At 40.5% G+C, this 17,640-nt stretch overlaps 1 protein-coding gene and 1 long non-coding RNA gene across 4 annotated transcripts in view; one reads left to right on the top strand and one right to left on the bottom strand.

Moving 5' to 3' along the window:
* CDH20 (cadherin 20) overlaps window positions 1-17,640 on the top strand; it is a 215,236-nt gene that overhangs the window by 83,613 nt on the left and 113,983 nt on the right. The window lies entirely within an intron of this gene.
* On the bottom strand, window positions 1,123-16,750 carry LOC140612540 (uncharacterized). Its single transcript, XR_012013713.1, has 3 exons — window positions 16,500-16,750; window positions 8,255-8,396; window positions 1,123-2,653 (listed from the first exon to the last, which is right to left on the bottom strand). It is a non-coding gene; the product is annotated as an uncharacterized lncRNA (long non-coding RNA).

The raw sequence follows: 17,640 nt of genomic DNA, 5'->3' as shown, positions 1-17,640 counted from the left end.
CGGGCGGCTCAGCGGTTTGGAGCCTGCCTTCGGCCCAGGGTGTGATCCTGGAGTCCCGGGATCAAGTCCCACATCAGGCTCCTTGCATGGAGCCTGCTTCTACCTCTGCCTGTGTCTCTGCCTCTCTCTGTGTCCCTCATGAATAAATAAATAAAATCTTTAAAAAAAAAAAAAAGAATTTAATAAAAGGTAAGAAAACTTTCTCCTAAAAAAAATAAATACACATAGGTGATGCATACAGTATCAGAGGTTTCATGAATCACAGACCCAAGGTTAATTAAGTATGTATTAATGCAGCCCCAAATCATATTTACATTTTAGTGATCATATCAGGTTATTGTTGGTTCACACTGGGCTTGCAATCAAACTACATTGCAAGTGTAATTTATATTATATATTTAATTACCGGAAAATTCCATTTTTGTCAACCTATAGTTTTTATACTTTTTGTTTTTTTTTAATTTATTTTTTATTGGTGTTCAATTTACCAACATACAGAATAACCCCCAGTGCCCATCACCCATTCACTCCCACCCCCCGCCCTCCTCCCCTTCCACCACCCCTAGTTCGTTTCCCAGAGTTAGCAGTCTTTACGTTCTGTCTCCCTTTCTGATATTTCCCACACATTTCTTCTCCCTTCCCTTATATTCCCTTTCACTATTATTTATATTCCCCAAATGAATGAGAACATATAATGTTTGTCCTTCTCCGAGTGACTTACTTCACTCAGCATAATACCCTCCAGTTCCATCCACATTGAAGCAAATGGTGGGTATTTGTCATTTCTAATAGCTGAGGAATATTCCATTGTATACATAAACCACATCTTCTTTATCCATTCATCTTTCGATGGACACCAAGGCTCCTTCCACAGTTTGGCTATTGTGGACATTGCTGCTAGAAACACCGGGGTGCAGGGGTCCCAGCGTTTCATTGCATCTGTATCTTTGGGGTAAATCCCCAGCAGTGCAATTGCTGGGTCTTAGGGCAGGTCTATTTTTAACTCTTTGAGGAACCTCCACACAGTTTTCCAGAGTGGCTGCACCAGTTCACATTCCCACCAACAGTGTAAGAGGGTTCCCTTTTCTCCACATCCTCTCCAACATTTGTGGTTTCCTGCCTTGTTAATTTTCCCCATTCTCACTGGTGTGAGGTGGTATCTCATTGTGGTTTTGATTTGTATTTCCCTGATGGCAAGTGATGCAGAGCATTTTCTCATGTGCATGTTGGCCATGTCTACGTCTTCCTCTGTGAGATTTCTCTTCATGTCTTTTGCCCATTTCATGATTGAATCCAACCATGATTCTTTGGTGTTTGTTTGTTTCTTTGGTGTTGAGTTTAAGAAGTTCTTTATAGATCTTGGAAACTAGCCCTTTATCTGATACGTCATTTGCAAATATCTTCTCCCATTCTGTAGGTTGTCTTTTAGTTTTGTTGACTGTATCCTTTGCTGTGCAAAACCTTCTTATCTTGATGAAGTCCCAATAGTTCATTTTTGCTTTTGTTTCTTTTGCCTTCGTGGATGTATCTTGCAAGAAGTTACTGTGGCCAAGTTCAAAAAGGGTGTTGCCTGTGTTGTCCTCTAGGATTTTGATGGAATCTTGTCTCACATTTAGATCTTTCATCCATTTTGAGTTTATCTTTGTGTATGGTGAAAGAGAGTGGTCTAGTTTCATTCTTCTGCATGTGGATGTCCACTTGTCCCAGCACCATTTATTGAAGAGACTGTTTTTCTTCCAATGGATAGTCTTTCCTCCTTTATTGAATATTAGTTGACCATAAAGTTCAGGGTCCACTTCTGGGTTCTCTATTCTGTTCCATTGATCTATGTGTCTGTTTTTGTGCCAGTACCACACTGTCTTGATGACCACAGCTTTGTAGCACAACCTGAAATCTGGCATTGTGATGCCCCCAGATATGGTTTTCTTTTTTAAAATTCCCCTGGCTATTCGGGGTCTTTTCTGATTCCACGCAAATCTTAAAATAATCCATTCTTTTTGAATCTAGATGCTAATAAGCATTTGCATTATTCTTTCAATATTTCATCCTTTTATAATCTATCTACTCCATCAGCCCCTTGTGTTCTGTATGAACTGTAAGTCTGCTGTCACCTAATTTATGAATGTCTTCATTCATCTTAATGAAGAAGATTTAAGTAGAAGCACCACAACATGCCATGCAGCTACTCTCCAGAGGCTTCTTTTTTTTTTTTCAACAGGTATTTTTGGAGTGACCACTGGTCAGGCTCTAAAGTAACTAAGCTGTGACCTAACACATACTCATCTTCCCCTAAAAGATATCATGTACAAAATGATTAATATCTTGCTGAAATCCAGGTATACTTTATGGGTGGATTCCAGTAGTCTCCCTAATTGGTAACATAAACATCAAAACAGGAATTGATATTAGTTTGCATTGCCCTAATTTGTTTTATTCATTCTTTCAAAAGATTTGATGAATGTATTCAAGTGAGAAGTGCTTTCCTGGGGCTGGAACTACAATGGTGCATACAACAAAATGATGCTTCCCTGTACAGAGCCTGCAGTCCGGTGAGGGACTGCTTTGCTCATGCTGACTCCATGTCATCATCACACCCCTTGCTGAGTATTCAAAAACGTATTCCATTGGATAATCCATTTGAGTACTGTGCCGACTATAAAAAAAAAAAAAACAAAGGGTGAGGGGTATTACTTGCTCTTTCCAAACTTAAATAGCTATCTAGCAATTGTTTGGCATTATCTGATCAACAGTAACAGTGGTGAGACTACCAAAATACTACCTAAGAAAACATTCAAGAATTTTTTTTGTTAGTAAATGAAGCAGAGCAGAAAAACAGAGGCCATCAAGAAGATTGTAGAAATTCGGAACATTAAAAAGTAGTGTAATCTAATCTATTGAACATGAAGATAAATTTTACTTAATGAAATTCATATTATTCTCTTATTATCTTTGCAAATTCACTATTATCACCAGAGGCATAAATTCCATTTGCATATTCCAAAAGGGAAGCCCAGGATCTAAATATGAGTCTCTGGCAATCAGCCTGAAATGTTTGCCACTGTTTAATCACGTAGTCCATCAAAAGGGCACATGGTAACAGAACTGACAATTGCACTGGAAAAATTGAGTTTGGTTTGCTTAGTTTCAATGAGTTTAAAAAAAGAAAAAAGTAGTTTTCATCTGAATAGTCACAAATTCCATTTTCAATAGTTCATATCATAAAATGAGCTCATTTTCCAAGCCACTTGTCAAAAATCTATACACTACCACGCTTACTGTGCTTAATATCTAAAATAACAAAAGAGGCATATTGATTTGGGATTAACATGGTTTAGGCCCATGCATTCATGACCTTAGTCAGCATGGTAATATAAAAATAATTCAGGAAGCACAATGTTAAATTAACATGAGTAGTTCTTTAGTTCTGTAGGATAGAAAAGTGATTTCCTACATAAGCTTAAAGACATAATTAAACATATATTTCATTTCTCTTTCAAGAAGATTCTTTTGACCATGTCTGATACAGCTGCAGGGAAAGAAGTTGGCAGCTGCCAGTCAAAAAGAAAAACTATTGGTTTTTTATAAGCTACTTTACGGCTTTTCAAATTCTCTTTTTGTCTCTCCATCTCATCTTCCTCTGTCTTAATGTTATTTGTTGAATTAGAAATTAGTGTTTTACCAGAGAAAATAATGTTGCTACAAGTAAAAGCAAAAATTAAATACTCAAATTAATGAGGATTTTCCTAATTGCTTTACAGTTAGCCAGGATTTTTTGTTGACCCCTGCTCTGTATTAGAAGAAAACTACATAGCTGCAAATTACATTTTTAAAAAATTGAAACTATTTGTACATCTCAGAGAAATAATATTACCCAGCATGGGAGCCAAGATTCTGAAAAAAGATCATCACACTGTGAGTTTCTGATTACATGAGATTTAATAGAAATTATTCATAGCATATGTCATAAATGAGAACAAAAATACATTATTTGTTAAACGGCATATTTATATTAGTAAATATACATACTTATAAACTTATATATCAAATGTTTCTAAAATTTATATAAAGTCCATATTTTATAGATATAACTAGTAAATGTGAAAGAGCATATAACCCATAAATAAAATTGCCCATGATTCATCTATTTAACATTAATGTAACTCTATGAAACAGTAGGGAAAATATGTTCAAACAATTATAGTATTTTGCCTTTGACTATATTCAAATGTGAATTCTATTACACAGAGAACAATGTGTTTTTTTATTACTTTTGCTTATTTATTGTCCTGGGTCTTTAAACATTATAACAATTAGCAAAGGAGGAAACATTTTCTGTGAATTTTAAACATTCAAAACTCTTCTTTACTTTTTTCTAGGCAAGTTAACTTTCCTGAAGTAGCAGGAGAAATGAGAGGGAAAAATACAACGGGTAATTTTGTAACTTAAGTCTTATGGATAGATGATGGGCTTACTAACTAAAAACACAACTATATAATCATCAATTGGTTTTATTGCTTCTTGCTCTTTCCTTTTAACCAACATCACAATCAGCATTAGCTACTACACACAATGGTTACCCACAGCATCAATCTTAAGCAAAATTATGAAACTGACAATCATGTTTTAACTTTGGAAAATGTGTAAACCAATGTTTGGCAAGTCAGGCAGCTGTTCAAACTGAATCAGCAAGCACAGAGGATATGCAATGACTTTGTCCAGCGGGAGAAGTTGGTACAGGGACAAATACTGAGCAGACCAAGCATCAGATGAAGAGTGGACCATGAAAGATGTGGTCAACAGGCTCAGGTCAGCATCAGAACAACAGAGGACAGAGGTATTTGGAGCACAGGGAGACTGGTTTGGGGAGGTCCCCTGCGTCCTCAATGTTCCTCTTGTCAGCCCTGCACTCGCTGTTGTGTAACACAACCCAAATCTTCCATCTTGAGCTTCTCTAAGTGTGTCTGAGGACTCACTCCTTGGTGTGGAGAATTCACTGTGCTATGAATACTCGGACAATACAATCCCACCAGCGATAATCTATGTCAGCGATCTCTGCTTTACCCACCATGGCCAAGGCCCTGTCTTACCTATACACTGACTCCCCTGAATATCATGTACCATAAATTTGAGGATCCACTAAATCCACAGTGATTCTCTCTGGAAGCTTCTTTTTCTTTCTAATTTGATAGATCTGTGCCACATTCTAACACCCAGCCAGTAGGAGCCACTGTATGATTGTGATGCGGTTTAGACTTCCTACCTTTCTCCCCACAAAAATCCTTAAATTCAAGGCTCTGCGATCTGGTTCTATAAATCTGGAGTTCTGTAAAATTCTTTTACTTAACATAAATTGTCTATATTTCACTTCCAAAGCTAGAAAATGGGTTGTTTGTGTTTCATTTTCTAAATGCTACATTAAATTTTTTCAAGCTGACAGTGCTTTATTGTTTCCTAAAGTACCAAAATTAATTAAAGAACATAACATGTACAGAGATAATGATCTCACATTCAAAGATTTTAATCATGTCTAAAAGTTTGTAATTTTTTCCAATCTATCTTTCTCTTATTTTCTGGCAAGTATACCCTTGCCTAGTCTTCCTATACTCATCAAAAAAGGGTGGGCAAGACAAGCTCCAGAACTATCTCCAATGCAAACTTGAGTTATATGCCCAGGTCTTTCAACTCACGTTTACAAGCAGTGTGCTGGAGACACTGAAGTCTTGCTGGTCACCTTATACAACATTTACTAAATGAAAGGCCAACTGAAACCATAAAAATCTTTTTTTCTCTGGGCATTGGGCAGCATGGCAGTATTACACTGATTATTATTTGTGTCTGGATTAGATTTAATTTGCTCTAGGCTAGAGAATATGCCTTTCCCAATCAGTACAGTATCTGTCATACTATGGAAGCTTATAAAATATAGAGAGATTAGTGACATCTCATCCATCTAGACTTTTGTATATACTAATATTATTTAATGTCAAATAGAACCAGTTCAAAATTAGTCAATCTAGTCTTTCAGTGTTTTTTTTGTTGTTGTTGTTGTTGTTGTTTGTTTGTTTGTTTGATATTTGCTTTGAGGTAGCCTTCTTAAGATCACTGGAATAATACTGGAATCCAAACTGTTATAAGAACCTACTTGCTGCTTATGTAATTTTAAATCATATTATTTCTTCTTCTTCCTTCAGTATTTTTGCTTTCTAACAGTAAAAAAAAAAAAAAAAAGGTACAAAAATCTGGCCATTGGCCACAAACCATTTAGGGAAATTCCTCAATATTCTCACCCCAATTTCTACCCAAGCAATGAAAAGTTCATCAATGACAGGGTTAACAATTAAATCCCAGAGCTTCTAAAATATCTCCTATTATTCCACAGTCCCTTTCTCTTTCTCTCTCTCCCTCCCTCCCTCCTAAAAACATCTTACTGTAAATGCAAGACAAATCTGAGGAGTGTCATTCTGAGGAGAAAGCCAAAGTCCTGGGGATGCACTTACTTCAGACTGTGGGGCCGGTATTTACATTTCCCTGACTTCGTTATTCAGATTTGTTCTAAAGCAGAGTAAGATGGACAGGAAGTAGTAGGAACTTCTAATGATGACCCTGCCATTGCCCCACAGAACAAAAAGTAGAATGCTATGCTGTCAGAGAATAAGGGAGAAGGGGCGTAAGGGGCGGCTGAGGGGCAGAGACCTAAGTGGCATTCCCTTCCTTGCTCCTCATGCGGTGTTGAGTAGGTGACCCCAGCGGACACCTGCCAGGAGCACATTCACCCTGCAAGTTCCTGAATCACTCTGTGCCCCAACTTAAAATGGGGATAAGGTATTTCCTAGGGTGGTTGTGAAGATCAAATGAGTTAACATACATAAAACTCTTAGAAAAGAGCCCAGCATACTGTGAATCCTCAATAAATTATTTTTTAAGAAATACAGTATGCATACAAGAGGTCCAAGGACATAAAACTTAGAAAGGGTTTGAAAATGGTTTTGTAAAGCCTTGTGGGAGGAGAGGCGTTTTATGAGGAGAACGGTGTTCTTTATCTTCTCAAAATCTACAGTTTTTAGGAGGCCTAGCAAATGGTCCAGGGAGCAGATTTTTTTAAATTGGTTGTTTTGTTTTTTGACAAAACATAAGTAAGACTCTCTAAAATCAGTTCCCTCATATGGGCAGAGTCTGATGGAAATTAAAACATGTTGTCCATTCTTGCCCACTGTTCTTTCCATGACAGGTCAATATAGCTTGTCCCACAAGGACTGACTTAATGGCCTGCATCAGCAGCATATTGTGTGATTCATTTTCTTTGCGGGAAAATCAGTCATCATTTTCATAAACATTTGCAGTCACCGCTCATCTTTGCTGCAGTGTTCTTGTGACACGTCCTCATTGTTTTGTTAAACAGCAGAGTTGGTGCTCCGTCAGGAGATCGGCCAGCCCAGGTAATCTCTGTGATGACTCCAGTAAAGAAATGAAAGCCCCAGAACACAGGACAGAGCAGTAATTCCACTGTGGTCAGGGGGGAAGCAACACCATGACACAGATGTGTTCTACAGTAAACAGTGTGGGGAGGGCACAGAGCAATTAGGGAGTAAGCACAGGGTGAGGAAAGAGTATGAGAGAATTCAGAGAATATGATCATTGTTGGTAGAGGAAGATTTGAACTAAAGAGAAGAAACCATGAGAACACAGAGTCTGCTGAGATGTCCAGGGACCCAGGTCTTTCTCTGAGTAGCTGTGTAACCACAAGCAACTCTCACCACTTCTCTGGGCCTGCTTTTCATCCATAAAAATAACAGAGGCCAGTAATTGTGCCACATTCACTACATGGCAGGCCCTGTTCTAATGGCTTTATGTATGTGGACTCGATCATCACAACCACCTCAGGAGGTAGGTACAAAAAAAACTGTCTTCATCGTAACCCATTTTTACAGCAGAGGAAACCAAGAAACAGAGATTAAGTAACATCTAGAACACAGAAGAACCAGATTCCCACTTCGGTAGCCTTCTTTATGCCATGATGGGCCTGTCTTTATGCCACGATGCCTCTCTGAAAAGGTGGAGAACCAAACTATAAATGTGTACTTTGAGGTGGGAAAGAAGACAGACCTTTTTGTCTCTTTCATTCTCAATCCCTCGTAAACCACTATTGTAATACTGTCACAAATATGAAGTACTAGAAAAATGATCACAGGACTAGATGTTTCTGCAATGTCAAATACCATAAAAGGTTCTAAATACTTTCCGTCTCTGTACTTACCACAAACCGATGACCGACCACATCATCCCAGGATCGATCCACCGATCACACTGTGTGCAGTCCTAGACTGATGGGTCTCTAAACTCCAGCTCTGTGGTTGTGAAGGGCAAATTTTGAAAAGCTGTCCAGGTATCCCCCCCTTCTGTACAAAAACAATTTCACTAGAGATTAAAATTCAACCTGAATAAAGCACCTAACACAGTGCCTGCTTTAGGTTATATATCTTCCATTCATTCACAAGCACTTGCTGAGCACGTGCTTTGTTTCTGCTGTTTTAGCACATGTGGAGGATATAAAGATAAAAATATAGTCCCCTCCATGAACTTCGACTCTAGAAGGGAGGACAAAAAAATACATCCCAGGTGATATAAGATTGCCACGAGTGCTGAAGACATTTAAAGCTGTAGGAGCTTTCCTCTCTCCCTTCTACCCTTTTCAAAGAATAAAAAGAATGAAATCTGTTTCTCAAGTCATCCTTTTTACCAGCTGATTACAGGATGGAGAGTGTCAGGGTGGTATAAAAATGGAATTTCTAATCAAGTAAGAGCATCAATTGGGCTCTAGCCTTATCCATGCAACTCTGGCTCTCTCTCCTTTACATTACTACCAACAAGGTCTGTGTGGCCCCAAGGATCTATGTGTGCCCTATAACCAATCTTCTTGACACCATGGCACATCATGGTCCTTCTTTGTCCTACCCTGATCTAGTTCTGTGTGATGATGTCTTGTGCATTGCATATAAGTGATAGTTCAACAACCAATGGCCACTAGTCTCCTACCCTCAATATTGAGGTCCCTGCTATAGGGTCTAGAGTTCCATTTCCCATCACCAAAAATGAGCACCATCAAGGCTGATGCTTGTCATCTTATATCTCAAATCTCCTAACTTCTACTGTTCTTTCCTTGTGCTTGCCTCATTTCCCTTGTACAGACAACCCAAGCCTTAGTTCAAAGGGCCGTGGTTGGGAGGACACTGATGAACTCTACAGAGAATCACCAACCCTCTCAGACACTAGTCCAAGGCTCTCTAAGATGCCCATTTCACCTTCCCTGCAGGATGAAATCATCACAGTTCCCTTAGTTCTTTCCAGTAACATGGACCCATAAAGGGACCACCCACCTGTTGTCATACATGACTGATACAGGTTTAAGCTAGAATAACTGTTCAAGATGCCCGTGGCTCAACAACAAGCCCCTTGCCCTTTTCTTTTCTTTTTTTTTTTAATTTATCTATTTATGATAGACACAGAGAGAGGCAGAGACACAGGCAGAGGGAGAAGCAGGCTCCATGCAGGGAGCCCGACGTGGGACTCGATCCTGGGACTCCAGGATCACGCCCTGGGCCCAAGGCAGGCACCAAACCGCTGAGCCACCCAGGCTGCCATCCGCTTGCCCTTTTCTTTAAATGATTAGCCTTGTCTGTGCCAGAGGGCTTCCCAACTTCAGTTAGCCTGCACAACACCACTCCTAGTAATATACCTTGGTGCAGGCATCAGTGGAGAGTGTTATATGGGAATCCAGGGAGTGATGGGGGTTTTAACCAAATCTCTGGGAGGTATGGAGGCGTGCAGAGAATCATGAATGAATGGTAACTTCTTTGCAACACACAGGTAAACAAGGGAACTTTTTGGAAAACAATGCACTTCATTTTTTTAAATGCCAATTCAATATCTTTTGACTTTTGTTGCCCTATTGTTCTCCTTCCAAACATAAACCATGACTGGATGGTGACACTGTGACTACACCTGGGGATTTTGCAGAATGCCTTCTATACCTCAGAGTTCTATTTCCTCTCTCAATTGTTCTACTTTATCTAAAACTTGGCTTTCAGACGCCCTTTCAGTTGTTTATAACCTACAAATAATTACAATTAGTATGATTGTTGTTAGAATACACAGCCAGCCAACTTGAACATCTCCCACAATTCCTGCTTTGAAGGGAAATCCTGTTCTTCAGATGTAGCCACAACTTAATTAAATTTTTTTATAGTTTTCTCCAAATTTGACTTATCTTCCCCAAACCACCTGGAAGAAGTAGTAAATACTCTTTCCTCCTCTTCCCTCCAGCTCACCTGGATGGCCTCTCCTCCCCCAGATTCTCCCTAGCACCAAAGAATTGAACTATCACAGCAATTCCTTCAAAGTCTTAGCAACATACCTATCAAATTAAGAGCAGAGAGAAACTTGGGGGAGTTCATTTTGATACGTGAATCCTCACTAATCCCTTCTCAGATAAACAATGATAGTTTACAATTATTATTTCTTGTTAGGAATTAGGTACTCTTCTCTCTCTTACTTCAACAGACTTCTGTCCCTTTGTAGTTGATACTTTGAAAAAAGTCTATGGAATTCTCTACTCCAGCTCCTATGTTTGTGTCACATACCACACGTGTACTGTGAGGAAGCAGCAGCTTCAGAGGTGACCAGTGCAGATGCTGTGACAACACACGGCACCTGGAAGGGCTCAGTAACCAGAGTGGAATATTTGGCTGTTTGTCCCAGGTATTTTGTTTGTTTGTTTGTTTTTAACAAAAAATGCCTGAGTTGTTTTTCAGGTTGATCATTTACGGGCATAAATCTCACAATATCAAGGTGCCCGGGTGGCTCAGTTGATTAAGCATCCAACTCTTTATATCCAATGCTCAGGTCCTGATCTCAGGGTGGTAAGATCGAGCCCCATGTCGGGGTCTGCATTGGGCATAGAGCCTGCTTAAGATTCTCTCTTTCCCTCTCCCTCTGTCCCACCCTTCCCTCTCTCTCCCTCTTAAAATAAATAAATAAATAAAAACCTCACAATTTAGATTGTAAACTCTCCATGAATAGGAGTATATCTTTGGTTTTTAAATTTCAAATAATAATGGATTCCCAACGATTATCAGTCATCTGTTCTCAGAGGTAAACCATGAACAAATCCCTTTTAAAAACATCAAGAAAACATGTCTAATGAAGAATTGAATTTGCAGCACTCACCCATCAAATGTTTTGCTTCCCTATTACCATCAGCTACAGGTCTGCAGGTGAGGGTTGATGGGAAACGTTGGCTCTCAATCGTCTGCAGGGGGTAATGAGGGCTGCTAATTTGAGTCTGTGTTCTGCCTCTCAGTGCTGCTACCCTCCTCTCACCTGGGGACTCTGCTCCTACCTTCCCTGCCTTGGAGACTAAACTGATGCTCCAACCTTTGACCAGCTGATACCTTTAAGGTTTTTGACATAGTCTACCTAAGTGCCTTCCACAAAGGCTGTACCAACACTCACACCAATAGCACCAACAGTGTCAATTTTCTAGCACTCTCACCAAAACTGAGCATGAGGAAATGTATGGTGGGTGGTGGAAGTCTCTCACTGTTGGAACGACAGGTTTCAGCTAAGCAAAGTGAGAAGCTAGAATGAACCATGCAGTACTGGATGAGAATCAGCCAGAAGTATGAGCCCATGTTTAGCTTAATACAGACACAGATGGATACAGACAGAGAAATAATATCGATATACAGGTACATGTGTGGTAGTATAAACACATACTAGTTCACAGCACTATACCCTAAGAGTGCCTAGAAGTAACAACACCCAGTAGCAATAAGCACAGCTAGGGCCCAGATCTTGGTATCTAAAACCATTCTCTAGGAAAAGGAACCAGAGCTTCTTGAGAAAATGGCTAATTCTGGGACTGGGGCATTAAATATATAAGATGGGCATGGAGCGGGATGCCTGGGTAGCTCAGTGGTTGAGTGTCTGCCTTTGGCTCAGGGCATGATCCCAGGGTCCTGGGATCGAGTTCTGCATCAGGCTCCCTCTGGGGAGCCTGCTTCTCCCTCTGCCTGTGTCTCTGCCTCTCTCTGTGTGTCTCTCATGAATAAATAAATAACATCTTAAGAAAAAAAAAAAAAAAAAAAAAGATGGGCATGGAGCATTTTAACAGTCCCAGAAAGTAGGGAAGTGCTCAAAAAACAAATGCTGGGGGCCTGCCTGGGAACTCACAGGGGCCAACCTGAAAGGAAGTTAGGACAATTTGACTGACAAAATAAATGACATAATATTGGATTACAACCCAAAGTATAACATAAACATCCATAAATCCATGCTAATATAAATAATTAAATGAGGAAGAAGAGACACCTCTCTGTGCAGAATTCGAAAGAATTATGTAGATACACCACCCTCAAGGAGGTGGAACATAACTCCCCACTCCTTCAGTGTGGGCTACATAGTAACTTCCTTCCAAATAGTATAGTATGGGAAGGGGAGGAAAAGAGTTATTTACAGTGGAGAAATCTGACAATACTACCAGCTGACCAGAGCTGACATCAACAGTGATGAGCCATGTTGATAGTACGTATCCTGGATATGAGGTGATGAGAATAGTACTTTACTTCTGTGGTCTTCTTCACAAAACCCATAGCTAACCATAAGGAAAAACATTAGACAAACCCAAATTGAAGAACAGTCTACAAAATACTGATCAGTACTCAAAATTGTCAAGGTCATCAAAAACAATGAAGTGTGAGACACTAAGGAGACATGACGACTAAATGTAATGTGACAGCATGAATGGGAAAAGAACATTAGATAAAAATTAAGGAAACCCAAATAAAGTATGGACTTCAGTTAAAAATAATGTTATGAGGGATCCCTGGGTGGCGCAGCGGTTTGGCGCCTGCCTTTGGCCCAGGGCGCGATCCTGGAGACCCGGGATCGAATCCCACATCGGGCTCCCGGTGCATGGAGCCTGCTTCTCCCTCTGCCTGTGTCTCTGCGTCTCTCTCTCTCTCTCTGTGACTATCATAAATAAATAAAAATTAAAAAAAAAAAAAAACTTAAAAAAAAAAAATAATAATGTTATGGGTTCATTAGTTGTGACAAATGTTCCACAGTAATGTAAAAGGAAACAGAGTATATAGGGTATATAAGAACTCTCTGTAATAGTCTTGCAACTTTTCAATAAACATAAACTTATTTTAAAATAAAAAACTTTATTAAATTAGGAAGAAGGTATAGAAAGTACCTGCATATACAGGAGTTCAATAAATAGTAGCTCTGTTATTTTTTAAAATGATTTTTGCCATTTTGAAAAGTGAAAGGAAACATTCTTGTTGTTGTAATTTTAATCTCTTTGGTTACTAATGAGGCTGGCCTTGCAAAAACGTTTGTCTTTGCTTTTCATATTCATGTCCTTTATCTGGTTTTTGTAGTTTCTGGATTCTTCTGATTTATCTGGCCTCTCTAAGATGATCAAACTTCCCAGTTTGTCAGGGAGAGGTCTAATTTATGTGCCCTGTCCCAGCTAATGATTAATAAGAACACTTTTAATTGAGAAAGTAAATTGTATGGTCACCCTCCCATGTCCCATTGCTGCCCTCACGTTGTTTGTGTTCTCCCACATAACTGCCACTCCAGCTGCTAATCCGCACTGTCCCTTTCCACTGCTGGCGCCCAAGATACACCTTGACACTTGAACGGGGCGAGTGTTGGGGAGCTAGTAGTCTTCTGCTACAACTACACTTTTCAGAAGATAGAATCTCAATATCAATTACAATTCACTTCATACTGCAATACCCAGCCTTCCACCTTCCACGGTGTTCTAAACGCCTGCAGGTCCCCTGCCCAACTCTTGTGTTCTGAAGGACAGTTTCCTCTGCTCCTGCCCTCTCTGCTGGACTGCATTCAATGCCAGGCCCAACCCAAAATGAGGCGGTACAGAGCTGTGGACACACGTCCCCTCACAGCCACCTTAGGAAGACATCCTTCCCTCTCATCCCTCCTCTTTCCTTCCTTCCTTCACTCCCTCTCCCACCTTCCTTTCCCTCCCCTTTCTCTTCCTCTCTTTTATCTTACTTTCTTCTTACCTTCCCTTCTTTCCTTTCTGCCCTATCTCCTTTTGTTTTGGCAAAGAGGAAGTTGTTTATGGTTCAATTTCTTTCTCCCCCTTCATTTATGATGCAAATAAGCTCACTGAAGAAAATTAGAAAATACGAATAAGCTAAAAGAAAAAAAAAATTCCACACCCATGGATAACAATTACTACCATTTTTTAGAAAGATTTTATTTATTTGTTTGAGAGAGACAGAGAGAGAGCAAGCACACAAGCAGGGGGAGGGACAGAGAGAGAGAGGGAGAAGCAGACCCCCTGCTGAGCAAGGAGCCTGATGCAGACTCAATGCCAGGACCCTAAGATCATGACCTGAGCCAAAGGCAGATGCTTAACCCACTGAACCACCCAGACACCCCAATTACTAACATTTTTATATATCTTGGCCTCTGTCTTTTAGGAGCAGTAGATCAATATGCATAGTACTGTTGGAATCAACAGCTTCCCAGCTCTCTCACATTTTGGCCATGTGACCTTGAATAACTTACTTAACCTAAGCCTCAGTTTTCACATCTATAAAATGAGGATAAATGGTGTATTATTTATTAAAATACATATTATTATTTATGTCCAGATAAAACAAGACAATATATGTAAATCACTTAGCACAGTGCCCAAAACAGAACAGGTGCTAAATAAATGGTAGCTTTTACTAATAATACATGTTTTGTCAAACATGAGATCAGAACAACATTTCAAATTTGGTACCCTGGTGTTTCACTCAACAAAATACAGAACTAATATATGACTAAATATAGGTCTGCATTCTCATTTTTGCTATGTATTTCTGTGCTGCATTTTTATTTTGAAATACAATGAGGGGGGATCCCTGGGTGGCGCAGCAGTTTGGCGCCTGCCTTGGCCCAGGGCGCGATCCTGGAGACCCGGGATCGAATCCCACGTCGGGCTCCCGGTGCATGGAGCCTGCTTCTCCCTCTGCCTGTGTCTCTGCCTCTCTCTCTCTCTCTCTGTATGACTATCATAAATAAATAAAAAATTTAAAAAAAAAAGAAATACAATGAGGGAGGCTCCTGGGTGGCTCAGTCAGTTGAGCATCCAACTCTTGGTTTCAGCTCCAGCCATCTTCCCAGGGTTGAGAGATCGAGCCCTGCATTGGGCTCTAAGCTCAGCTCAATGCAGTCTGCTTGAGATTCTCCAGCTCCCTCTGCCCCTCCCCCCACTCATGCTCACACACATGCTCCCCCTCTCTCTCAAACAAATAAGCAAATGAAATACAGTGAGAAGGGACGACTCAGTGGCTCAGCGGTTGAGCACCTGCCTTCAGCCCAGGGCATGATCCCAGAGTACCAAGATTGAGTCCCATTTTGGGCTCCCACCATGGAGCCTGCTTCTCCTTCTACCTATATCTCTGTCTCTCTCTCTCTCTCTCCATGTCTCTCATGAATAAATAAATTAAAAAAAAATACAATGAGGAAAAGTATATGTTAAAAAATAACTATTGGGCATGATGTATTCCCACTACTTTAGAAACTCCCTGAGGATTCTCCTTTCCCCACGAATGATCACTATTCTTTTACCTCAGTCTCACAGGAAAATAGAGCGACTTCACATAGCAGAAAGGCTGGGCCAGTGGAGTCCTCAGTAGCCCCTTGCTCTCATGAGCAGCAGGCCCTCAAACCGGATGAATCTTTGGGGCCAGTACTGAGCCAGAAGCCTAAGGAGCTCCAAAGAACAACCTAAGCTAGTACTAATGGTGGTCTTCTTGTAATGTGATTTGAACAATCGCCTCTTCTGCCTTGTGCTGTTTATCTGGGGGGAGTGTGGTTTCTTCGCGGCCATTGCTGTGGTTGTTTGTGTTATCCAAGAGCCAGAGGTTTGGCCTGTGTTGGCTTTCATAATTGAGGAATAAGAAACCAGAAAACAGGAGAGAAATGTAATTTCTGTATACTCTCAGAAAATGGAACCCTGGAAACAAATTCAGGAGTAGAATCAATGCAACACAAAGAGAAGGTATTGAGTTCCTCGGTATTTGACTAGATTTTCCCTAGAGAAAAGTCTGGGCAGGCTGATTATTTGGAGACACTCATATGTATGTGTACTCTTGCAGGGTTCCAACATAATAGTAACAGCCTTTTGCATTATGATATACAATATATTTCATAAGTAGTCTGTACACTTCTGAATATATTTTCATATTACATTCTGTATGTTAAAAAAAAATGTGTATTAACCAATTAAAGGAGCCTTGATGATATAAATCTTCCCATCAGTTAACTGGTCCATTTCATCTGGGGACTTAGAAGAAGTCCCCAACAGGGACAGGAACCACAGTGCCTGGCATACTAGGCAATGATAAAGCCCTATTGATTGATTTGAAGGTAAACTGCTATAAAATGTGGTATGAAACTCTGTATTTGCTTACAAGTTATGTGGAGAAAGGGTCTTCAAAGGATCCCTCGGCCTGAAGCACGTCTACTGAGGGCTCATTAAGTCCCTGACACTGTTTGAACGTTTCACATCCTGGCTTCACTTTATCTCCTTGGACACCTGTAAGGGAGCTATTATGATGGCCTGAGTCTCACACACAGGGAAACTGAGGCCTATAGAAGTTACATCACAGACCCAGGGCCTGCACAGCTAGCAGGTGGCAGCCTGGCACCAGAAGCCCACCCTCAGCCACCTGTCTGTGCCGTGGGACTTGGCCTGGCGCTGTCTTGGACAATCACTGGGCAGCCCAAGCACCAGGATCAGACCCTGCCTCCTAAGTCTCTGGGTGTCACGGGGTGTCCTCCTGTAGCTCACTAATTACTGAGCTAAGACTGATGAAAAAGATTACTATAACACCCATGAAAATCATGACATATGAGGACATTTTGACCCATAAAATAAACAGTTATTGAATTCATGCCAATGTTTGTATAATTCCACAGTTCTTCCACTCATGCTTCCTCTTAGGTGTCCACAATGAGGATTGGAAAGAAAACACAACCGAGTTCCTGTGCTTACCCCTTTACTGAGATAGGGTCTGAGGACAGGACTAAAAGTCCAAATAACAATATAAGAACAGCAACAAAGCACTCTCACCATATTTCAGACAACTTTATATACAGTCTCATTGTATCTTCACAATCCTTAGAAGGAAGTGTTCCTATCTTTTTTCTATAGATCGGAGAGAAACAGAGAGACTCACAGAGGACAGATAATTATTCAAATCACCCAGCTGGGTTCACAGCCTGGCCTCATTATTTACTGTCTCTGGGACCTTGAGGAAAACTGTCATTCTGCCCAATATATCGAACTGCCTCTCACGGTGCTACTACTACCTAGCACACCCAGGCTGATAACGAGGGAAACCGAGATGTGGGTAGGATGCCTTCAATACCTCCTGTTAGTCCAAACCTGGCTCTTTTCCCTTCTTTCAATGCCCCCATTTCTCCCAGGTTCCCAGGGGTCTCCTCCTATCCGGGTTCTCCTTAGAAGGCAGGAAAATGCTACTGCCCTCCCCGGATAACTCACCTCATAAAATGGGTCACATAGGGCCTAGGCATGATGCTGGATGCAGG

Source organism: Canis lupus, chromosome 1 (assembly GCF_048164855.1).
Source record: "Canis lupus baileyi chromosome 1, mCanLup2.hap1, whole genome shotgun sequence".
NCBI classification, from domain to species: domain Eukaryota; kingdom Metazoa; phylum Chordata; class Mammalia; order Carnivora; family Canidae; genus Canis; species Canis lupus.
Note: the sequence above shows the minus strand (reverse complement) of the source record. Positions and strands in the feature narration are given on the sequence as shown.